Source organism: Hibiscus syriacus, unplaced genomic scaffold (assembly GCF_006381635.1).
Source record: "Hibiscus syriacus cultivar Baekdansim isolate YM2019G1 unplaced genomic scaffold, ASM638163v2 tig00112928_pilon, whole genome shotgun sequence".
NCBI lineage: Eukaryota > Viridiplantae > Streptophyta > Magnoliopsida > Malvales > Malvaceae > Hibiscus > Hibiscus syriacus.
In genome coordinates, this window is record NW_024063422.1 from 250,924 (window position 1) to 277,246 (window position 26,323).

General features: G+C 36.0%; 1 pseudogene; it reads left to right on the top strand.

Annotated features, from left to right (window-relative positions):
- The first annotated feature begins 230 nt into the window (after window positions 1-230).
- On the top strand, window positions 231-2,173 carry LOC120184757 (annotated as a pseudogene).
- The last annotated feature ends 24,150 nt before the right edge of the window (window positions 2,174-26,323 follow it).

Sequence of the window (26,323 nt, forward strand, 5' to 3'; positions counted from 1 at the left end):
TTCGATTCAACTCATTTACAGCCCTATCAAACAGCAACCATTCCAATTTTCAGCTTGGGTAAATATGCATTTTGGTAGTTGAACTTGACTTCAAGGTGCAAATTAGTACCTAAACTTGACCTCAAGGTTCAATTTGGTACTATGTTTAAAGTGGTACCTGAATTTCGCTTCATAGTTCAAATATTCCAACTATAATCCTCTAATTTAATATAATTCTAATCGTCATCTCACTTATCTCTGACAATTTGACTTGAACCCTAATTTTGCAAGACTCTCCACTCTGGGTAGAACGTTACTTTCCAGAGGCTCTTCATCGAGGTATACTTCACCCTAAATTTAGTTGACATACACATAGTTCGATTAAGGAAAGGTAAGTTGGTACTTGAAGTATCTATTAAAGTGATCCAGGTTTATTTATCGAACTTCTTTGTTTTCTCTGTTTCAGATCTAATATCGGAGTGCTAAACGTTTTCTTCGTTAAGCTATGGCCCTTGTGAGTTCACTTCTTCTTCAGTTAGATCATTGAAACCAGTAGTCTTTTCGTTGCACTTTTTGTTATGATATAGTTTTTGATATTTCTTGAGTGAGCATTAGATTAGCATAATTTCTGCTTTGCATCTTTCTTAACTGGTGTTCTGTGTGACTGAGAAATTTAAATCCTTTTATTGTTGTTTTGTTAAAATCAAGTTGTAACGAGCAAGCATCGTATCTGGATAAAAAATTTGAATAATTCGGGACAAGTAATGCCAGTTCTAACATCATGATTTCTTATAGAAGTAAAACCACATTGTTATATATTTTGTCACTCTAATTCGATTGGCAAGAATTTCTGACTTGCTTCAAGTTTTTCCTTTATAGTCATTCAAGTAATCGTTGGACTCAGTTCATGCTTTGAGTTATGAACTATTTTACTTTCTTCAATAACACATTTGTTTGTCCTATTTTGTAGATCTTGCATGCTGGTAAGGTCAATAAGAATTCATTCAAGGCTCTTATTGCTGCAGAGTACAGTGGTATAGATGTCAAACTTGCTGATAATTTCGAAATGGGTGTCTCAAATAAAACACCCGAGTTTCTCAAGATATGAACCCTATCGGGATGGTACACGTACATGCAATGATGTTCAAGGATATGCTGTTTTATATATTGATTTTAGTATTTTGAAACGAAGAATGCATGCTGGTTTTTTAGGTTCCTGTGTTGGAAACACCTGATGGCCCCATATTTGAAAGCAATGCAATCGCTCGATATGGTTTGAACTCATTACCCCCTTAATCTTCATCTTCAAATGATTCTCTTAAAACTAATGGGTCATTTTATTGTTGCTTTAGTTACACGCTTGATGGCTGATAATCCTCTGTATGGTTCATCTCTGTAAGAATGTGTAAGATCTCTCTCTTGTTTTCGGTACTCCGATTAGATTTTTTTTATGATTTTACTTGGCTACCTTACATGATGTTTTCCTTTCCTTCCTGTGGACTTTTTTAGGCCCTTATTGATTTTGCTTCACTGGAAATTGATGCTACTATCATTTCCTGGTTTAGACCAAGGATGGGGCATGCTGTGTATCTTCCCCCAGTACGTTTTTTCTCCCATATATTGATTTTCATCCCTCATTCTCTGCTTACCTATCAGTTAAAAGTTTGTTGAATATGTTAAGTGATCGTTTATTAAATTGTAGATATGTTTCTTCAATGCTTGGTTTTAAAAGTGAATCGTAAGTTCATTGTTATGAAACAAGTATGGGATTAAAAACTAGAAATTCTTGTATATAATTAAAAAATATTGATGATAGCCCTGTTCTTCTGATCTTAGTATTATATCATTTTGGTTTTACCATCCTTAATCCTTTAACATCTATGGATGACCTTGCATGTAGGCCGAGGAAGCAACAAACAATTGCTGCGTTGAAGAGAGTATTGGGTGCTCTAAACACTCATCTCGCTTGCAACACTTACCTTGTCGGACATTCTGTGACCCTTACCGATGTTGTGATGACAATGAACCTTTTTCTGGGTTTTACCTATTTGATGTCCAAGAGTTTTACCTCATTTCGATCGGTACTTCTGGACAATGGTTAATCAACCGAATTTTCTTAATTGACCATTTACTCTTTCTTTCTTTTTTTCTTCCTTTATCCTTCAATCAATTGGAATTATATTATTTTTTATAATTAGTTTTTTCCTTTTCATATGAAAATAATGGATAATTCTATCTATTTTTGTATTACATTTTTGTCTACTTTTATAACCCATCTTTTCAGAGTTAAATTTGACGTTGTTTCTTTAGATCGAGATAATTTTTATTTAATTATACTATTTATATATCTCTACTTAGACTATCGGATTAAATATTGATAAAGATTAATAATCATTGAAAAATAAATTATTATTGAATATCAATTTATCAACAAATCGTTATTTTTATATAGATTTTGTTTAAGTGTGTAATTCATACATTTCAATTGTTTTAAGAAAAAATATTTATTTTATATGGTTAATTTATCTTTACTTTAGTATTTAAAAAAAAAAATCGGCTTAACTGAAGTTTTGTCAAAGCATTGGGCCATCATCGTGGACATTTTCCCATTGTTTTTAGTTGGAAAAATTCAAGGCCTGAAGATAAATATCCTTCGCGGAGAATTCAATTTGAATATAAATATATAGTACCGGGCAGCATTGCAAAAATCGGCATCTTTTGTCAGAGAAATCTGGAAGATTGTAGGCCGAGAAAAAGATCGATTCTGCTTTCTCTGCCGCGGGGAAGAGAGATTGAGAGAATGACTGGAATTTCAAGAAGTAGATCGGTTCGTTTTCTACTGTTTTTCGCTTCGGTTTATCTACAATTCATTCCAGGTTTCTTTCTAAATCGCTTTTCTACTCTCTTTTGTTTCGTTGTTGTTGTTTGAATGACACATGTATTCGTTGATTGAAATATCAATTTCTATTCTGATCTGCATTTGAATAATTGATTGCGTGAAAATAAAGTTTATTTGAATTGTCAATTTGTACAGTTTACTTGTTCGAGAATGAAGATCGCACAATTTTATGTATTGATTGATTTTTTTTAGTAATTCTTAGTATTATCTGTTTGGCTTCAAGGAAATTAACATTGAACGAACACCAAAAGCAGAGCATTCTGTATCCATCTTTCCCGAAATTAAAATCTAAACATGAGTTTTTTTCCTATTCTTTTGAAATTTTTGCTAGGATAAATCTGCCATGTAGCGGTAAAATTTGGCAATTAGGATTTATGTAGCATGATTAAGGTTAATATCCATGAACTTTTGGGAAATTATGGTGTTTGATTTAACGGTCGACGTGAAATTATTGTGTCTTGTTCCTTCTTATTGTTGTACTTGCTTTTTATCCTTCATTGAACCTTTTTGCTGTTGAATTCGATTGGACTATGGATTAAGTAGCTGCAACGGACATTAAAAGTATAGAATGTTCCAATTTTGTTTCCTTTTTTCAGGTTTTTCTGATGACTCCACAAGCTCAAAAACCAAGCCTGATGCAAATAGTAATACCGCGACCATAATAGTCATCGTACTGTTCGGGCTTGTTGCAGTAGGCTTGTTTTCATTTTTCCTTTACAAGTTGTGGCAGAAAAAGAAACGAGACGAACAATATGCTCGTCTTTTGAAGTTGTTTGAACAAGATGATGAACTCGAGGTTGAATTAGGCCTTGGGGGCTGACAGCATCTTCATAAATTGAGCTTGTCCTATTCGAGGTGTGTACATAAAACTTTTTTGGCGGTCCTCAATCATATAGATTCAGTTACATCCCTTGTTTTGTTTGAACTATATGCCTGTATAATGTGTTCTAGTAGTTGAATACCATGAAATGATCGCATGTAAATGAAGAACTTCATAATCTTTTATGCCGATATGGAACTTTGAGCTTCAATATGATATGCACTCGTGCATATGCAAAGCTTGAAACTCAAATATGTATATCCATATGCATCTGTCGGTCTGCTTTTTGAGTTCCTTATCCATGCAAGGCTGTAGAGAACGTGTGTCTGTCTTCAAGTTCTCATATTGTTGTTATCTGATGACATTTTCTGGTTTTGCATTTTATCCTTCTTTTAAGTTGATTCTTTTACCTTTCGATATGCAGGCTGAAACAGCATCGCTGCTCGTGTTGTTTTAGAGAACTAGGTTTTCTAGTAGCCATAGATCAGGATTTAAGCACACCCCGTGGCGAGGACAGGTAAAAATTCCAACCATAACTTTGTGCTATTTGTAATGATAAAACTGAGATTTTTATTATGAATTCTAAGGTTTGTGCTTTCCTTGGAAAGGAGATGCATACACTTTTGTAAAAGAGGTCAGAAAGGTCTTGATAAATCAAATGCAACCACGTTTTCAGGGACGAGAAATCGGCCCTGTATTGGTTGTGTTCGTTATCTGCCTGATTCGATTCGATTTAATAATAAAACATTTGCTTGTGACTACAAGTGTGTACCATACAACAGATGAAGCTTGAAACGAAACAACCTTATTTCTAGTGATTGCTGATGGTACGAATTGTGTAGATGCTCATTTATTTAAAATTTATTTTTCTCCATAGTTGTTCATTTAATGCTCAGAAACATATTTATTGTGTTCATTGAACATGTTTTCAAATACCTATAGTCATTAGTGAAACAAACAAGCCATAATGTACATGATTCTAATTTTAAATATTAAATATAGACATTTATAATTTTATAAAAGAAATAAAAATTAAATAAACACTTATAAACGACCTTTATTTATAAAATATAAACAAATCAAATATATCTGTATTTAAACATAAAAATGTGCATCATATCCATCTACCAAATATGTTATCGAAAGATACCTAAAATGTTATCGAATCTTATTGATTTAAATGTATTCGATAACATGTATCTTTCGATAAGATATCATTCAATTTTATCGAATATTTACAATTTAAATATATTCGATAACACTCATTCCCGAAGTTCTGCAATTATTAATAGATGAATAACAAAACAAGTATACATACCAGTTCATGTTGCAGGCAGAGACGATCAAAATAAACACAATAGAGAGAATATTACTTATTACGAAGTCAAAAATACAATACAATGACTGATCGTATCTTATAATCAAAAGGCATGCATACGTAGAAATATGCATGAAAATATTGTCAGATTGTCAGTGCAAAGAATTTTCGAGTAAATTACAGGTTATGAGACCCGGAAGTGGAAAGAGCATGGCTAAAAATAAACTACGGATGCGGTTATTCGTAGTAACTAATGAAGCGGAGTGGTCAACTTCATGGAGAGGACGAGACATGGGAAAACATGATCAACGGAGAAGGAGACCGACGATGGAGAACCATCAGGATTTCGGTGAAATCAAAACACCACAAAGCCACCAGGATTTCGAATAGGTAACTTTAGATACTGAGATGAGTCAAAAAAATAATTTAGACACCTATTTAAAATTTTGTGTCTCGTTTGGATACTTATTTTGATATTAAGCCTAAGCTTTAAAAAAAAAAAAAAACTTCTGTTAGGTAATTTATGATCTATGGGTATTTCTTTCGTTTGAGTGTGGGTACACTAATGGGTCTTCAAGTTTTAATGGGTTGGGCTAAAAATAAACATTAGAGGACAAAAGATGCATTAATTTACCATACCACAATCTCTTTAAGAGAGAAGCTTGGAGTTTGGTTATATTGGTTTGAGTAGGGATAGAAATGAGTCGAGTCGGATTTTTTTCAATTCAAATTAATTAAAAAATATATACTATTCACCTGAATTTCGGTATGAATTTTGGGAGTGATTTCACCAAACCCAAATCTGATCCAATTTTTTGATATAAAAGTCAATTTCGATCTGACCCAAAATAAATATATTTATAAAAAAAATATCATTTTTATTCAATAAAAATATGGATCTAATTGAAAAAAAAAATAGATAGTTATTATTACAATAATCTTTAAATATATAAGGTAAATTTACATTATTTTTTGGGTCAAGTCGGATCGGATATTTTTTATCCTAAATTCGAATCCGATCATATTCGAACATATTTTCTAAAAACCCCAACCGATTCAAATTCAAAATCTTTGGAAAAAAACCCAACTGAATTAAATCATGTTGAACCGGTCAAATTCGGTCACTTGCCCATCCCTAGGTTTGAGCATGCGAAAAGTTACCGAATCTGAATAGATACGGTGGAGGTCGAAATGCAAAGCCTGCTCTCCATTTCCCTACATCATGATTTTAATTTCACTTTAACAAAGAATTTCATCAAGTCCCATTTGATGTCATGCTAAATGGAAAGATGGATTCAGATTGGAGTTTTGTGAAAGAAATAGTCAAGATTCGAATAAAATTGTATTTAAAGTATGTTTCTAAGTCGGTTTGATCTGAATAGTTACTATAATGTCCCTCTATATACGCAACTATTCTCATAATATCTCTTTATATCTTCTACACGCGAATACTTATGTTAAATTGAAAATAAGTTTTTACCTAAAAACCGAGATACATTTGAAACAATGTAGCATCACTAAACGTTCGAATAGGTTAAAATTATATGAAAATATTCAATTTTTGAATTAAAATCGAGATGACAAAAAAATCGACCCGCTCCGTCTCGTGTACATCCCTTATCTAAGACCCAAAGGAGCATGATCTTGCCAACCACAAGTTCATGATTCAAGTTATGTCCTTTTCCTTTACTTATAAAGGACAGTTGAGGTGAAAAAGAAAGATGTTACCTTCCAATTCTCATGCACTAAACACCCAATGCCTTTCTTTTCTACTTTGCGAAGAAAATTAATCATTGTTATGGAGACTGTACATATGAATAGTGAAGGACCACCCTGGAATAGTATTCATGAAGAAACATATAATATATGTTATACATACATATAATCGGCTATGGATCTTTTGTAATTATCCCTTCGAATTCGGGACAGAACAAACTGAAGCTTGCAATATTCTTTTTTATAGTTTTAATTATATTATATCCTTAGATTTTATAATTAGAAATCTATTTTTTATATATAATATTTCTTTCTAAACTTTATTATATTTATAGACAAAGTTCGATTAATATTATTATTATTATTTTGGTAAATAAAGACTAGAGAACCTAAAGCAACCCACGCATCAGCTTTTAACTGTACTAACGAGAGAATCTCCACTGGTTATACATCTTGACGAGCTTGGACAGCCTGTCGGAAATGAAGTTCGATTAATATTGTTATTGATATAATATATAAGATCACGTATGTTGATTCAATGATCCGGTTGTCTTCTCTCGTATAGGTATGGTAGACATATATAATTTCGTAGATTTCGCATCGCATTCGTTCTGATTGCGGTGGGAATGTATATAAATTTAGTGGGTAGTGAGTGAGTGTGAACGCAAAGAGTCACACCCACCGTGGGTAATAGGTAAGTGATGGGTGAGACTTTACCTATCATACATACCCACCGTATAATTTTTGGACCATTATGAAATTGGTATAATTTCATAGACAATTTTGTAAATCTTAAGACTTTGTAGGACATGACTTGTAATTTAACCAAATGTTTATAATGTTAGGGTATAAATATTTTTACGACTGTGTTTATCATTTATGTTTCTAAAATCTAATTATGCCTTTTATTATAGTGTTTTATGTACTAAGTGTCGAAACGATTTTTTCTTAAAAGTGAAAAGGTGAGATTTTAAAAAACCACATTAATTTTTGAATTATTCTCTTTCAAATGATTTAAAAAAATGCAGTTTAAAAGACCTCTCGTTTCGAAAAATTTTGAATTTTCTTTACGATCGAAAAATACGGTTCGAAGAGTCGCCATCAATCTTTGATTAGGGTGTGATTGGGCACCAAAAAACGTTTCGTCATTTTAAGTAAAAATTAATTTTAATTAAAACAACAAATTGAGGTCTGCCTTACCAAAAAAAAAATGAGTTCGGGAGTCGATTACGTGTGGGGAAGGATTAGCACCCCCACAACGCCCTAAATCGGTACCTAATCGATTAATTAACGTCTTTGCAATGAACTTTACAAATTCGGATTTATTTTGATTTTTGATCTCATCAAATAAAAATGTAAATTTAAAACATTCAAAAGCACTCAAAATAATTAAATTAAAATTACCAAGTCGTTTTAAAAAGATAAAGAATGTTCGATTATTTACAAATATCGAGACCAGATCTTAAAGATATAACAACCTTTTCTCGATATATTTAAATAAACGAACATTTCTTTTTCTCTCGTTCCCAAATTTTAGGTGACGAATCATTTTTTTTGAGTTTCACTTTCGGGATACACTTTTATTTTAAAATCATTAAAAGCGGACCTCAAATCAGTTATGACTGCCCACTTCAACAATTTTAAATTAAAAGGGTATTACCCTTAGTCCGATTATGTAATAGGTCGAGTTATGCACGTGAGGCTATCATGCAAATTATGCAAAATGATTTCAAGAAAACCTATACCTAGATAAATACACAAATGAATAAAAATGCCATGTCAAACAAACATAAGGACTGAAATGGAACGAGCCATAAATTTTAAAGTTAAAATCATAAATTTAGCATAAATAAAGTCCTAACATATAAAAAACCATCACATTCCATGTACCAAATTTGAGACAAATACCTAAACATATGTAGGACTGAAATTAAATTCGCATAAAATAAAGGAACAAAATTACTAACATGAAAAATTCAGCCTAGGGATTCAAACGAAACATGCAAAAACATAGAAGCAAAATGCCTAAAATAACAAGAACTAAATGACACAACATTTGGGACTGAACTTAAATACGCATAAAACTATGAAGATCAGATTAAAAATAATAAAATACTCTATTCATGGATTAAAATAAAATGTATATGAAAGATGAAGTCCAAATTACAAAACAAACAAGACTCGATTGGGACCAAAATGGAAATCAACGGCAGAGGTGTAGTGACCTTAAAGAAATTATCCCTAAAAATTATAATATAAAACCTACTTTAAACTAAACCTAACCCTCATTCTTCATATTTTCTTCTTCCTCACAGCCGCAATGCTCCCTTCTTCTCCCTCTCCCTGCGCAGTTCTCACTTCTAACTCACAAACTCACACAGCCATCTCTCGACCACTCATCTCCTTGAACCACCAACGCTCCCAAACGTTCCTCCTTCCCACTCTCTCTTCAAACGACACCTTCAAGAGACTCTAACAGTGAAGCCACAGACAAAAGGTAAACTCACTGCTCCCTCGCTCGACCCCGGAGACTAAAGACAGAACAAAACACCAAACGCCTAAGGTAAAACGACCCTCTTCCTCTCTTCTATTTTGTTCTCTTGTAGTTTTATTTTATTAATGTATGTTGCTGAAATTTCTAACTGTTTTCAAAATAAAGACATACATATATTAAACTGGAAATCGAAATAAGGATGGAAAATACCAAAAAAAAAAAACTGCTCCTTGCTTTCAATTGCTTCTTGGATTTCAATACAATGGTGAGTGAAACTCTAATTGCAATGGATGTTTTTTTCGAAGAGTTCTGTTCACTGTGGTTGATGAACGCTTTTTGTTTTTAATTGTTGCTTGAATCCTCTGTTGGAATTGCTCTTTGGTTACTGTTGATGATCCTCTGCTCACCTCCTCCTTGGTTAATTTTTTTTTTTGCCCTCTATTTCTGTTCTTTTTCCTTTTTCTGAATGTCCCCCCCTGTTTTCTATCTGCTGGTCCCTTTTTGTGTTCGTTTTCTGGTTTTCCCACCTCCTTTAGTTTCCTGTCTGTGCCCCACGTTCTTGGTGGTTAATTGTTAAACATAAACCGATCTTTTACGGTTTTCTTGAATGCTCAAAATATCTCTCTATTGCTAATGGCCCACGTTTTTTCTGGTTTTTAACTTCCCAGACAAATTAAGCATCTACAGCTGCCCCTCTTTGTTCATTGTCGTGTAACGAGAATAGAGCAAAGATCAAAAGATGATCGAATTTGTCTGGTCCTGAGAATGTTACGTCAGGATAAATAAAACTTGAAAAATCTTCAAATGACGAGCCTGCTCCCTATTCCTTCAGGAAGTATAAGACTCGAACAATCTTCATAAAATGTGTCTGCTCTCTATTCATTCAGAGAGTATAAGACTTGAACAATCTTCAATAAAACGGGTCCGCTCTCTATTCCTTCAGAGAGTATAGAACTCGAAAAATCTTCAATAAACAGGTCCGCTCCCTATTCTTTCAGGGAGTATAGGACTCAATCTTCAACGAACTAGTCCGCTCCCTATTCCTTCACGGAGTATAGGACTCAATCTTCAACGAACTTGTCCGCTCCCTATTCATTCAGAGAGTATAGGACTCAATCTTCAACGAACTTGTCCGCTCCCTATTCATTCAGAGAGTATAGGACTCAATCTTCAACGAACTTGTCCGCTCCCTATTCATTAAGAGAGTATAGGACTCAATCTTCAACGAACTTGTCCGCTCCCTATTCATTCAGAGAGTATAGGACTCAATCTTCAACGAACTTGTCCGCTCCCTATTCATTCAGAGAGTATAGGACTCAATCTTCAACGAACTTGTCCGCTACCTATTCATTCAGAGAGTATAGGACTCAATCTTCAACGAACTTGTTTGCTTCACTACTCTTTCGTGAAGGCTTATAGATGATTTGCTTCAAAGGTTAAACCAGTTATCTTCATCTCGATGCTTTCATATCTTCAATCTTCAACTATCCCTGGGAAACCTGTAGATATTTAAGCCATCATGCGATTATGAATGCCATGATCCTACTCATACCTAAAATGTATGCAATTATGCAATTCAATGTGTTTTCTTCTTTGTAGGAACTCTATCTCCTTTTGATCTCGATGGAACTCGGCTTCATCTTGGGCACAGAACGTTTGATCAATTCACCCTAGTTGACAATCTCAATTCCACATCTCTCGCCTTAACAGTACCTTGACTTATTTCTTTCTTGAAACCCGTCAGTATCCCTGACCAACTTCTCGACCAATGATAACCTCCTTGGGTCATCTTTTAATGGCTGAGATTTTCTTTGAATTTGAGGATTTTAGTTTCCCATGGCCACACAAGCTTACATGTTTAAACCATTGTCAACTTCAGAATACCTGCATTTTCCAAAATCTTTTGCACAATAATACAAAAAATGATCTCATGTACTTCAAGTTAAGCTATATGTTTTAACCTTTCAAAATAAGATGTTTGCAAAAGGGAAATTATCAAGAAAAGACATCTCTTTATTTATATAAATACAGAGAATTTTAGGCAACTAAATGGCAAACTTTTAGCTGGAAACAGTAAAAGAACAAAAGAGTAGGCGTCTTCAAATATCAATAATGCAAATGCTTTTGAACTGGCACGCCGTTAGAATGTCTCGAATGTAGCTTCTGTCAGAAGGATTTCCAAAATTGTGGTGCTTAAGAGTATGAAGCTACTTCTAAACTCCCCAAATCTCTATCATTGGATGCCCTAAACCAGTATTGAATCTCATATGCATTCAATTTCTCTTCTGGTTGTTTTCATCGAGACTCATTAATCTTTAGTCTCATCCTTGATCACCAACTGTCATTGTTACTATCCATATTAGGAGCTCTTTCCACTTCCAAAATTGATTCAGAACCTCCACCATGCGCGAATTCTGAATTTCAAATTCAACTCAAGTCGCCCTTTGCGGGTTTTCAACTTGAGACCTCATTTGGTTCCAAGACGCCCTTTTCGGGTTTTCATCTTGAACCCTCCTTTTATTTCTCTTTTTTCATTTTTCTCTTTTCCTTCCTTTTTCAATTTTTTCTCTTTTTTTTCTTTTCGTTTTTTTCATCATTTTTTCTTTTTTCTCATTTTTTCTTCTTTTCTCTTTTATTTCTTCTTCAAGCAAAATATCTCTTAACAGCATCAGAATTCACTGGATATGGTAATTCTGATCCGTCCATTTCAGTTAGGACTAGAGCTCCCCCAGAAAAGGCCTTCTTGACAACATAAGGTCCTTCCCAATTGGGCATCCATTTTCCTCTGAAATCCTTCTGAATAGGCAAAATCCTTTTAAGCACCAAATCTCCCTCATGGAATTCTCGAAGGCGAACTTTCTTACCATGTGCCCGTATCATACGTTTTTGGTACATCTGACCATGACAAATAGCTTTCAATCTATTTTCTTCAATCAAATTCAACTGGTCATACCTAGCTTGGACCCATTCTGCCTCATCAAGCTTTACCTCTGACAAAATCCGAAGTGAGGGAATTTCCACCTCAATAGGTAAGACAGCTTCCATCCCATAAACCAAAGAAAACGGAGTTGCCCCAGTTGAAGTCTGTACTGAAGTTCGATAAGCAAACAGAGCAAAGGGCAACTTCTCATGCCAATCCTTATAGGTCTCAGTCATTTTCTCTATGAGCCTTTTGATGTTCTTATTGGCCGCCTCTACTGCCCCATTCATCTTTGGGCGATAAGTGGTGGAATTATGATGCTTTATTTTGAACTGTTTACAGACCGAGTCCATCATCTTATTATTTAAATTCAATGCATTATCGGAGATAGTCCTCTCTGGTAAACCATATCTACAAATGATCTCCTTCTTCAAAAATTTGCATATTGTAGACTGGGTAACATTTGCGTAAGAAGCTGCTTCTACCCACTTGGTGAAATAATCTATGGCTACCAGAATGAAGCGATGACCATTTGAAGCTTTGGGCAAAATTTGTCCAATAACATCCATGCCCCACATTGAGAATGGCCACGGAGCTGTCATTACATGCAACGGATGAGGAGGAGTATGTATCTTATCCCCATAAATCTGACATTTGTGACATTTTCGGGCATAATTGATACAGTCTGTTTCCATAGTTGACCAATAATACCCAAATCTCATAATCTGCCTAGCCATAGCATGCCCATTAGCATGGGTACCACATATTCCCTCATGCACTTCTTCAAGAATCAATTTGGCTTCTTTCGCCTCCACATATCTTAACAAGACTTGATCCAGACTTTTCTTGTATAGGGTCTCACCATCAAGCACATACCCTGATGCCATTCTTCTAATGGTTCTCTTATCATTCTCAGTGGCCTGTTCTGGATAACTCTGATACCTTATATATTGTAAGATATCATAATACCAGGGATTTCCATCTTCTTCCTCTTCAATATTAAAACAATGGGCTGGATACTCATAAGCCTTCATTTCAATGGGCATCATATTTGAATGCTCGTTCATCTTAAACGCTGCTGCCAGTGTGGCTAAGGCATCTGCCATTTGATTCTCTTCTCTGGGGAGGTAATTGAAAGTTACTTCTTCAAATTCTTCAACAAGCTCCATAACCAACTTACGGTATTCTACAAGCTTGGGATCTTTTGTCTCCCATTCTCCTCTGAGCTGGTATATTACCAAAGCTGAATCCCCATACACTTTAAGCATTTTTACTTTGCGTTCAACAGCAGCTCTAAGACCCAGAACACAAGCTTCATACTCGGCCATATTGTTTGTACAATCAAAATTAAGCCGACTGGTGAAAGGATAATGCTCTCTTTCTGGTGAGACCAAAATTGCCCCGATTCCATGTCCCAAGGCATTTGAAGCACCATCAAAGTTCAATTTCCAATATTTACTAGTGGATGCCACTGCTTCTTCTACCGAAATAGCCATTAAATCTTCATCTGGGAAATCAAAGCTCAACGACTCATATTCTTTCGAAGCTCTGCTTGCAATGAATTCCTCTATAGCACTTCCTTTAATTGTCGTCTGGTTTACATACTGGATGTCAAACTCGGACAATAAGATCTGCCAACGAGCTAATCTTCCAGATAATGCAGGCACACCCATTAAATATTTCAAGGGATCAAGCTTAGATATAAGCCAAGTAGTATGATACAACATATATTGTCTAAGCCTTCGGGTAGCCCATACTAAAGCGCAACACAACTTTTCAATGGGTGAGTATCTTGTCTCACATTCAGTGAACTTCTTGCTGAGATAATAGATAGCCCTTTCTTTCTTCTCAGTTTGGTCACGTTGCCCCAGCACACACCCCATTGAATTTTCATAAACTGACAAATAAAGAATCAAGGGTTTGCCTGAGATGGGTGGTGCTAAGATTGGAGTGCTCGACAAATATCTCTTCACTGCTTCAAAAGCTCTTTGACAGTCCTCACTCCATTCTCCTGAGTTATTCTTACGAAGAAGGCGGAATATGGGATCACACTTTTCTGTTAGCTGTGAAATAAACCGAGCTATATAATTCAATCTCCCCAAAAATCCTCTGACTTCTTTTTGTGTTCGTGGGGGTGGCAAGTCTTGAATAGCCTTTACTTTATTTGGGTCTATTTCAATTCCTTTTTGGCTTACTACAAATCCCAACAGCTTCCCAGATGTCACCCCAAAAGTACACTTATTTGGGTTGAGTTTTAGCTGGCATCTTCTTAGTCTTTTAAAAAGCTTTCTCAAATTCACAATATGTTCTTCCTCTGTCTTGGCTTTGACTATCATATCATCGACATAAACTTCTATCTCTTTATGCATCATGTCATGAAATAACGTCACCATGGCCCTTTGATATGTTGCCCCGGCGTTCTTCAATCCAAACGGCATTACTTTATAACAAAACGTTCCCCACATGGTAACGAATGTCGTTTTTTCCATATCTTCAGGATTCATCTTAATTTGATTGTAGCCAGAGAAACCATCCATAAAAGAGAACAAAGAATTTCCAGCAGTATTATCCACTAGCGTGTCTATATGTGGCAAGGGAAAATTATCCTTTGGACTAGCTCGGTTGAGATCTCTGTAGTCAACACACATTCGAACTTTCCCATCCTTCTTCGGTACTGGGACAATATTAGCTACCCATTCAGGATATTTGGCCACTTTAAGAAACCCGGCATCAAATTGTTTCTTCACTTCCTCTTTAATCTTGAGCAGCATCTCGGGTCTCATTCTTCTCAGTTTTTGTTGTACCGGTTTACATTCAGACTTTATTGGCAGTTTGTGAACAACCAACTCTGTATCTAAACCCGGCATATCTTCATATGACCAAGCAAACACATTCTTGTATTCTTGAAGCAATTCTATCAAATCTTGTCGACCTCCAACTGACAGAATGGTACCAATCTTTACTTCCCTCTTATCCTCATCTGTCCCCAAATTCAAAATCTCAGTAGACTCTTTATGAGGCAGAATCTGCTTATCTTCATTCTCCACCATTTTCAACAATTCAGAAGGTAGTTCACATCCCTCATCATCATCACAATCCTCGATTTCTCCTTGACATATGGACTTCTCGAAATCAATCTCCGGGTCAGAGTCATTGGCATTCATATTATTGATATTTGAGCTCCTGAAAAAATAATGAAAGAGAAGATATATATACATATATAAATATGGGAGAATCTTTTCCCATATAAATAAATAGAAAGAAATAAATACATACATATATACAACAAAGAATGAATGAATGAAATGAATGGGAAAATGTTTGCCATTTGGAACTAACAGAATGCATATTTTATTGAAAGCAAGAAAAAACAAACAGCTTAACCCTTTACATAAAATCACCTATTGCCCCAGGGTATGAACAACAGGGAGAAAGTTCCAGTGCATTACTCTGTAAAAGATTTGTAAACTACAGGCAGTTCTTCCGCGGTCCAATTGTCCAACACGAAGCCCGGCGGTGCAGGATAAATGCCCATATCTCTCATTTCCTCAAATTCATCATCAGTTATAACGTTAATGTCTAAATCTCCCAAGGCATTCTCAACCATCACCTCAGTATTCCTCGAATTCCCTTGAAACATATGTCCCCCAGACATGAAAACGCTACTCAACGGCGGGAAGGTCATGGGTTCCCAGCTAAGGTCTTCACCAGCCAATCTGGCCTTTCTGATTTCTTGGCCCTTCTTAATTCCCCTCATCTTATCCCTCGAAGTTGGCTGATATCCCAAACCAAATCGATCTTTTTTAGTAACAGGGCATATTGGATTCACCGGTCCTTGCAACTGTCGACCTAACCCCTTTCCAACTTTCGCTCCTCTTCCAAGAGTCAATTTGAGCCCCATCTTGGTACAGTCTGACAATCGAGGCTTTGGTATCTTCCTGTCTTCGGCCACAAACGTAGCATTGACAAACTCCAACGATCTAAAAGAACACTCGACCGCTTGCTCATCCACTTCAATGTACGGAGCAGTAGTAGAAACAGAAGCAATAATGTCCTCTTCAGCATGAATACATACCAACCTTCCATCAATCACAAATTTGAGTCTCTGGTGCAATGTGGACGGAACTGCACCGGCCTGATGAATCCAAGGTCTTCCCAACAAACAATTGTACGTAGGCATAATGTCCATTACGAGAAATTCCACTTCATAAGTTGCTGGACCAATATTTAGAGGAACATCAATCTTGCCCAACACTTCTCTTTTAGTCCCATCGAAAGCTCGAACCACACTTTGACAAGTTCTCATAAGTGTACTATCTAATGGAAGCTTCTTTAGAGTCACTAAGGGCATCACATTCAAAGCTGAACCATTATCAACCAAGACCCGGGATAACACATGCCCTTTACATTTAACTGTAATGTGCAAAGCCTTCTGGCTACCCATCATCCCAGAAGGGATTTCATCCTCAGAAAAGATAAAAAATTATCAGCTTGTACATTAGAAACTAACCGATCCAACTTTTCAACGGGCAATTCTTTCGGAACAAAAGTCTGGTTCAAAACCTTTAATAGAGCATTCCTATGGGCCTCTAAACTCAAAAGTAATGATAAAACAGAAATACGGGCAGGCAACTTGTGTAATTGTTCCACAACACTGTATTCACTGTGTTTCAGAAACTTCAAAAATTCTACCGCTTCACTCTCGGTTACTGGTTCATTAATAACAGGCTTATCCTCTTCTATCTGCACATCCACTTTTTTCCCTTTATCAACTGCAACCTTCTTCTCAAACTCTTTAGGTGGATTAAGAGAATAACACCTACCGCTTCTAGTAAAGCGTCCCACCTCATCTATTTCCTCATTCTCTTTTGTTACATCTCCCATCTGGCAATCATATCTCCAAGGCACTTGTTTATTATCCCGATATGGGAATGGAGATGGAGGTGTAATAACCACTTTCGGGGCTACCTTCTCAGCAACTCGATTTTTGGGAGTAATAATTAGGGGACAACTGGCATTGTATACCCCTTTAGACGATCCTTCTGAAGCGCAAACTTCCACTTCCTCTTCTTCAGCAATCTCTCTAAAGAACTCAATTTCTTTACTGTCCATCATGTCTTGTACCAAAGATAGGAAGTCAAGACATTGCTGAATATTGTGTCCCTCACTGTTATGATACATACATACCTCTCCACTGTTAAACTGTTCACCCATCAAACTGGGCTTCAACAATCCTACCTTGACCATCTGGCACCACACCCAACTCATAGGTGATACCACCTCACTAACATTACTTACAATTCTCTTTCCCTTCTCTTCAGTAATCGCGTTAACTCCTGCCCCTGCATGGCTTGGCAACGGATTCTGAGCTATATTCGGCTTCTCACTGTCACCAAAGTTGATGACATTCCTCGTTCTCAAAGCTTGGACAACCTTCTTAAAAGCAGTACAATTCTCAATGGAATGCCCAGGGTTCCCTGCATGGTACTCACACTGAGCACTAGCATCATACCATTTGGGAAAAGGAGGTTGCATTGGTGTCACATGATACGGCGAAACCACATGCCGATCATACAAAATCTAAAATAATTCCTTATAAGTCATCGGGATGGGGTCAAATTGAGGCCTCTCTCTCCTCTGGTCCCTTGTCCCTTGTCTATTGTCATTTTGTGTCGATGACCCTGCTCCTTGAGGACGGGAAACAGTGATGTTATTAGAATCGTACTGCCTCACATTACTGACTTCGTTTTCCTTTTTCCTCGTTGGTGGCCTCTTACTAGACTCTCATCCCTCGAGCTTCCCACTCTTAACAGCCATTTCAATCATTTCTCCCGCCGTAACTACATCAGCAAAACTTCGATAAGGATTACCAATAAGATGCGAGAAAAAAGGAGCCTTTAAGGTGTTGACAAAAAGCATATTTGTTTCTTCCTCTTCCAATGGCGGGTGGACTTGCACTGCTACATCTCTCCATCTTTGAGCATATTGTCTAAAACTCTCGTTAGACTTCTTTTCCATTCCTTGCAACATCATCCTGTTGGGCCTAACATCTTTCACATGTTTGTATTGCTCAAGAAAGGACTTAGCCAAGTCTTTTCACGATTAAATATTAGCTCTACTCAGCTGGTTATACCATCGGATTGCCGAGCCAGTTAAGCTTTCCTGAAAGCAGTGTATCAACAATTGATCGTCCCCTATGTATCCGGTCATCTTCCTACAAAACATTGTGATATGTGCAGAGGGGCACCTGGTACCATCAAACTTTTCAAAGTCAGGAACTTTAAACTTTGGAGGCAAGACCAGATCAGGAACTAGACTTAACTCCTTTGCGTCGAATCCATAGACACTGGTATCTTCCTTCATGGCTCTAACCTCTCTTTCTAACTGCTTCCATTTCTCTTCCAACAGATTGTTTTGGTCCTTCTTGGCTTCTTCATCAAGGTCTGGAACTTGATGATATTGATTTTTTCCTGATACGAACTAGATCCAGGCTGTACGTTAACAGAAGCACCGACTGGATTAATGTGCACCTTCCCAACATGAACAGGGGTCACTTGAACGTTCTGAGATTGTTCTGGGGTTAACCCTGGATGATGAAGTGGGTCTTCAGTTACACCTTCTGGCATAGGGCTTTTCCCATGTTCTGGATTTCTTCCATCCAACATACTCGCAAACTTGGCAAACATCTCCTTTTGGGCATTCATCATATCTTCTTGCATTTTCTTGATATTATCTTGTAACTCCGATTGAGCCTTCTCAATTTGGGCAAGTTTGTCTTCCATAACTTTCTTCCTGGTTCTGTAGATATACTTGGGATTTTCCAGTATTACTCTGTCACAGAGTCATTTTGTTATCGCTGATATTTATTAATGAATATAAAATATATGATTATGAATGAATAGAATGCGATGCAAAAATTAAATGCATTAAAAATGCATATGCAAAATGCAGGGTGTTGATCCTGGAACGACTCCTTAGAACAACTCTTTATATTAGAACGACGTTCAATTACAAAGTTGAAACATATCACAAATAAATCTGCACCATCTCTCCTATTTCTTGTACATGTGCTAGTAACTCCACGATCTTCTGGTTTTCTTCAGCCTCAGGATCCAGTTCTTCAGTTACATCAGCAGCTTCCTCAGATAAAATGACCAAATATTGAGCTATTCCCCGCGCGTGGTCTAGGTAACAAGCAGTAAAGTCCTCTATTTGCTTGACTCTCGCCTAAGCTCGCTCCCATCGAAAACGCCACTGTATATCCCCCTCATAGGGAACTATCGATAGCTCACTTGCTTGCCTCTGAAACTCTTGAACCATGGGTTCGAGCTCGCTCACTTGTCTCTTCAAACTTTCAACCTCCCCACGGCTCGAGCTACCTTCCTCGGTTCGGTATCATCGTAATGCGGTCCTTAAACTTGAAATTTCCTCCTTCAACTTTTCATTATGGGCTTGACTCTTTTGTAACCGTTGCTCTAAAGAATCCTTTTCTTTCGATAAACTCTTAACTTGGTGCCTGCTTTGCTTGAGCTCTTCTTGACTCTCTCCGGCTAATCTTTTGAGGTTCACCACCTCTTGCCTCAATTCGACAGACTTACTCGAGCTAGAACCTACTTGAGATTTTACCATTCGCTGATAAGTTGACCGAAGATCGTCAAAATCCAGCCGAAGTTGCTTCTCTACTTTTTCAATTCGATCTGCTTTACTCTTCTGAATGTCAATCTCCAATCCTTTTTGATACACTTCATCTTCTAGCTTCTGCAAAGTCATTCTCCATTGTCTCCGTTCTGCTTCGAAATCGCGCTTGGCTAACTCTAATGGAGATGGCACCACTCTCAACTGTTCCTCCACTGGCTGAATATTTTCAGGATTCACCATCGGGATATTGTCATTTACTCGACCGCTTCTCCACTGCTCGTACTCTTGAGATAACTCGAGATCATAAGTGAACAAATTCACACGACGAGTTTGCTTCCAAGCCTCAGCAACCCCTTTAACTTTAACCTTATATTGATCTCCTTTGAATGCAAAATCCGATCCTACCAAGTCCCACGTGGCTGGGATGAACTGCCTCGATCCATACTGTCTGGAAACTAGTAGCGGTGCATACCCAACAGAACCCCATATACCTGACAAAGGAACCCAATCTCGCTCTCCACATCGGTAAAGTATATCCGAAGAGGTATTCCACGAAGCTCGCCACAAAATATCTCCATCTCTGATATCCTTGAAGATGACCATCCATTTTTCTTCAGTAAAACCCCCAGGCCACTATTTAGAAAGAAAATCTTTCAAAGGCGAAAACCCCTCGTCCTGGTGCTCTTTCAACATGTTTAAAATGATTCAGAATCCACACTAGCAGCAAAGGCGCACATCCTATAAAGCGTCCTTCTCCCTCGCGCCTACAAGAACTCAAAGACCGAAACGTCTCAGCTAGAATAGCTGGAACAGGATCCACGTGCTTGTCTAATCTTTCAAACAGGTCAACAACTGATACGTCTACATATCCTAGCACTTTTGGAAAAATAACAAGCCCATAAATCCCTAAAGCAAACAACTCAAGCTTCTTTCTTTTATCAGGATGATGAGCAATTACTTCTTTCAGAGCAGCCCAAGAGATGCACTCATTGTCTCCCTTCTTCTTAATGTTTCTGACTACCCAATCTTCACTCATTCCGGTCATCAATAGTAATTTTTTCTTAAATGAAGGAGTGACTGGCAGCTTGGTATATATTCTATCCATTTGGGACCTCGGACAACGGACCAAAGCTTGATACTCCTCTATTGTTGGTGTCAGGTCCACCCTACCAAATGTGAAATAGCTATAAGCCGGATTCCAGAACTGCGCCAATGCTCTAAACAGATTTCGGTCAATAGGAACATCCAGAAGACAAGGAATATCGCCGTACAACTGATAAAACATCTCCTTATCGGCTGCTTCCCATCTTCCCCATATCTCTCTTAGCTCACTTAGATCATTCTGACGTACGTTGATGTGAGTGTAACCAAATAACTCTGACACATATCCAGGCATCACGCTGTCTCCATTGGTCAACTGGGACTGTTCCGACCACCTCAGAACATCTGCATTGTCCTCAACCTCTTTCCGAACCGTTCGTTCCATATTACTGGCCTTCTATATGGACATCGACCCCAAATCAACACCATGTAATGGACAATGCAATGCAACACAGAAAAGAAACAAGGCAAAAACAACAAAAGATCGATTAGTAAACATAAAGCAATTAAGTCGGGATAATAATTTATTCAAGAATCCTACCCACATGCTGGCTACCCAATCATGCTTTATCAGATCTTACCCAACATGATATCTACCCCCATGCTTTGTTATCCATAAAAAGAAATCCTAACCGCATGATATCTAATTCACATGCTTATTCAAAAACAAACCTAACCGCATGATATCTAGTTCGCATGCATTTATTCGAAAAAACGAAAATAAATGACTCAAAAAAGCTTTTCCTTGTGTACCCTCCTCACGGGATTCTTAAGGTTCGGGTTTGGTTCAACCTAAGTTCGGGCTCTATGTTCACTATATGCCGGGTTAGGTTCTAAAGCAATAGGTTCTCGAATTGTCCTTGCCGGTGCCCCATTGGGCTGCCAAACCCTCAATCCTGGCCCATCACAGGCTTTAAGGGATCGAGTTCAATTTCGAGGGAACACACCTCCTTATGTCCATGCGGAGGTGATTACCATCACGAGGACCATAAGGCGTGAGCTCCAGGAGCGATCCACTATCCCATGCGGAGGTGAAAACCACACGAGGGCATAGTCTCTCACTCCTACTTAAATAGGACGGAGCGGGGTTTTAGCTCATGTTATGACAATGCAGCTGTGCAGTGTGTGAGGAAAAGCGAAAAAACAAACAATAAAAATACTCAAAATCAATTCCCAAAACACACAATTATTCTGAAATCATTAGCAAACAGATCAGTACAACTATTTAATTCTCAACCAAATTAAATTAGAAAAATCAAAATACAAACAAAACTTATTAAAAACCAAACAAGGGATCAAAAATCAAATTAAAACGAATTTGTAATTTTCAATTGCAAAGACAATTAATTAATCGACTATCGGCTTGACTCTCTAAAAAAAAGGTCCCCAGCAGAGTCGCCAAGCTGTCGAAACGATTTTTTCTTAAAAGTGAAAAGGTGAGATTTTAAAAAACCACATTAATTTTTGAATTATTCTCTTTCAAATGATTTAAAAAAATGCAGTTTAAAAGACCTCTCGTTTCGAAAAATTTTGAATTTTCTTTACGATCGAAAAATACGGTTCGAAGAGTCGCCACCAATCTTTGATTAGGGTGTGATTGGGCACCAAAAAACGTTTCGTCATTTTAAGTAAAAATTAATTTTAATTAAAACAACAAATTGAGGTCTGCGTTACAAAAAAAAATGAGTTCGGGAGTCGATTACGTGTGGGGAAGGATTAGCACCCCCACAACGCCCTAAATCGGTACCTAATCGATTAATTAACGTCTTTGCAATGAACTTTACAAATTCGGATTTATTTTGATTTTTGATCTCATCAAATAAAAATGTAAATTTAAAACATTCAAAAGCACTCAAAATAATTAAATTAAAATTACCAAGTCGTTTTAAAAAGATAAAGAATGTTCGATTATTTACAAATATCGAGACCAGATCTTAAAGATATAACAACCTTTTCTCGATATATTTAAATAAACGAACATTTCTTTTTTCTCTCGTTCCCAAATTTTAGGTGACGAATCATTTTTTTTGAGTTTCACTTTCGGGATACACTTTTATTTTAAAATCATTAAAAGCGGACCTCAAATCAGTTATGACTGCCCACTTCAACAATTTTAAATTAAAAGGGTATTACCCTTAGTCCGATTATGTAATAGGTCGAGTTATGCGCGTGAGGCTATCATGCAAATTATGCAAAATGATTTCAAGAAAACCTATACCTAGATAAATACACAAATGAATAAAAATGCCATGTCAAACAAACATAAGGACTGAAATGGAACGAGCCATAAATTTTAAAGTTAAAATCATAAATTTAGCATAAATAAAGTCCTAACATATAAAACCATCACATTCCATGTACCAAATTTGAAATAAATACCTAAACATATGTAGGACTGAAATTAAATTCGCATAAAAATAAAGGAACAAAATTACTAACATGAAAAATTCAGCCTAGGGATTCAAACGAAACATGCAAAAACATAGAAGCAAAATGCCTAAAATAACAAGAACTAAATGACACAACATTTGGGACTGAACTTAAATACGCATAAAACTATGAAGATCAGATTAAAAATAATAAAATACTCTATTCATGGATTAAAATAAAATGTATATGAAAGATGAAGTCCAAATTACAAAACAAACAAGACTCGATTGGGACCAAAATGGAAATCAACGGCAGAGGTGTAGTGACCTTAAAGAAATTATCCCTAAAATTATAATATAAAACCTACTTTAAACTAAACCTAACCCTCATTCTTCATATTTTCTTCTTCCTCACAGCCGCAATGCTCCCTTCTTCTCCCTCTCCCTGCGCAGTTCTCACTTCTAACTCACAAACTCACACAGCCATCTCTCGACCACTCATCTCCTTGAACCACCAACGCTCCCAAACGTTCCTCCTTCCCACTCTCTCTTCAAACGACACCTTCAAGAGACTCCAACAGTGAAGCCACAGACAAAAGGTAAACTCACTGCTCCCTCGCTCGACCCCGGAGACTAAAGACAGAACAAAACACCAAACGCCTAAGGTAAAACGACCCTCTTCCTCTCTTCTATTTTGTTCTCTTGTAGTTTTATTTTATTAATGTATGTTGCTTAAATTTCTAATTGTTTTCAAAATAAAGACATACATATATTAAACTGGAAATCGAAATAAGGATGGAAAATACCAAAAAAAAAACTGCTCCTTGCTTTCAATTGCTTCTTGGATTTCAATACAATGGTGAGTGAAACTCTAATTGCAATGGATGTTTTTTTCGAAGAGTTCTGTTCACTGTGGTTGATGAACGCTTTTTGTTTTTAATTGTTGCTTGAATCCTCTGTTGGAATTGCTCTCTGGTTACTGTTGATGATCCTCTGCTCACCTCCTCCTTGGTTAATTTTTTTTTTTGCCCTCTATTTCTGTTCTTTTTCCTTTTTCTGAATGTCCCCCCCTGTTTTCTATCTGCTGGTCCCTTTTTGTGTTCGTTTTCTGGTTTTCCCACCTCCTTTAGTTTCCTGTCTGTGCCCCACGTTCTTGGTGGTTAATTGTTAAACATAAACCGATCTTTTACGGTTTTCTTGAATGCTCAAAATATCTCTCTATTGCTAATGGCCCACGTTTTTTCTGGTTTTTAACTTCCCAGACAAATTAAGCATCTACACTAAGACCTTGGTTTTTTTTAAAATCTATGTTAATCTGTAACTCAGCTAATCCTTCGTTTATTAGGTTTTTTTTAATGTGCGTGTGTTTTATGTTTTGTTGTTTTTGTTATCTGTGAGGTTGTCAGGCGGGTACAAACGGATACGAGATTGATGATGAGTATCCAATTGGGTAGTTGACGTGGGGATAAATTTAAGAATATGCTCGCGTGAGCGGATGAGGATTTAAAAATTTTACTTATTGTGGATGGTGAGTATTTGATAAACATGAAAATATTAGGTGGGTGTAGAGATAGAAGGAGTACATGTACCCGCCTCGCTCATTTTTCATCCCTACCGTCATATACTATTCATTTCATCAAATTTGCCATTTAACAAAATTTGTCAAAGAATTCAAAATAATTTTTTTATTAATATAAGATAAATGCAAAATAGTTTCTGTTTAAAGATAACTCTCAACCATTTGACATTGAACACTTAAACGCCTAACATTCTTAGTGCTCGAATCTGAGACCTCAATAAATTACAATAATTATTTTACCATCGAGATCGTTTAATTCTTACTTGAATCACCCGATGAGATTTAACTTAAAACTAAAAGTTCAAAAAAAACTGTGAAATAAAAAAAGTAAACTATGCGTTTAGTATCTAAACTCTCAATTTTTTCAAAAGTCATCTATAATGTTTAGTTTTTCTTTCATTTTAGTACTCTGTCATTAAAAAATTTAACGCTCTCAGTACCTAAACTATCAGTTTTGATCCGTTTTAGTACCTAAACCTTAAATTTTTTTTCGAAGGTTAACATTAATATTTTAACGAGATAATAAAATAAAACAAAAACTAAACATTAAGTCCGATTTTGAAAAAGAATTAAAAGTTTAGATACTAAAATTAATAATTTAGATACTAGACAATTAGTTTACCCTAAAAACATTTAGTTTTTTTTTTTGTCAAAAGGGAAACAAATTTGGGGAAGTGTAAGCAATGATTGTGAGAGTTGCATGAGGAAAGTAGTGGTGGTGGTAGCACCAAGCCTGCATTCTAACAATTGAAAATTGACTTTCAAATTCCATAATCACTTACATCAAATCGTGACCATCTAATTTTTCAAATATTTTCTATTAATTATTAATTTTTTAATTCATTAATCAATTAATTTAAATTTAATATTACAGAGGCTCGTCTTTTCAGTCCAGTTTATTCAATTTATAATATTAGAATATTATTAATCTTAATTAAATAAATTAATATCTTGTCTGATTACACCAACTAATTGTGGGTTAATTTTTAAATATTTTGATGCACTATATTTGAAATAATTAACTATTTATATTTTATAAATATTTTTTCTAGATTATAAATTTTCATTATATTTTATTTTTGTTTAATTAATAAAATCAATTATTATTACCATTTAAAAAAACATTACATGGTTTATTTTGATTATTGTTACGACCACCGTTAAAATAAAAATATAGCAGTCAATAATTAGTTGGAACGTGGGAAGAATAACATTTTTAAATTAAATTGGAAAATAAGAAAATATTAGTGTGGGAATTTAAATTAAATTAAATATAGTTATGGGACTAATCCACAAATAAACCCAATTTTTTTATCACATCTTTTGTTCCTTTCTCCTCCTCCACTGTCGTGTTAATGTTTAATAATTTTATTTTCCAATTTAGTTTAAGATTATTGTTCTTATAACGTGTCGACTAATTATTGGCTGCACTTTTTTGACGGTGTTAGAACCAAAGGTAAAAATAGGTATCAAAATAAAAAGTTAAGGGT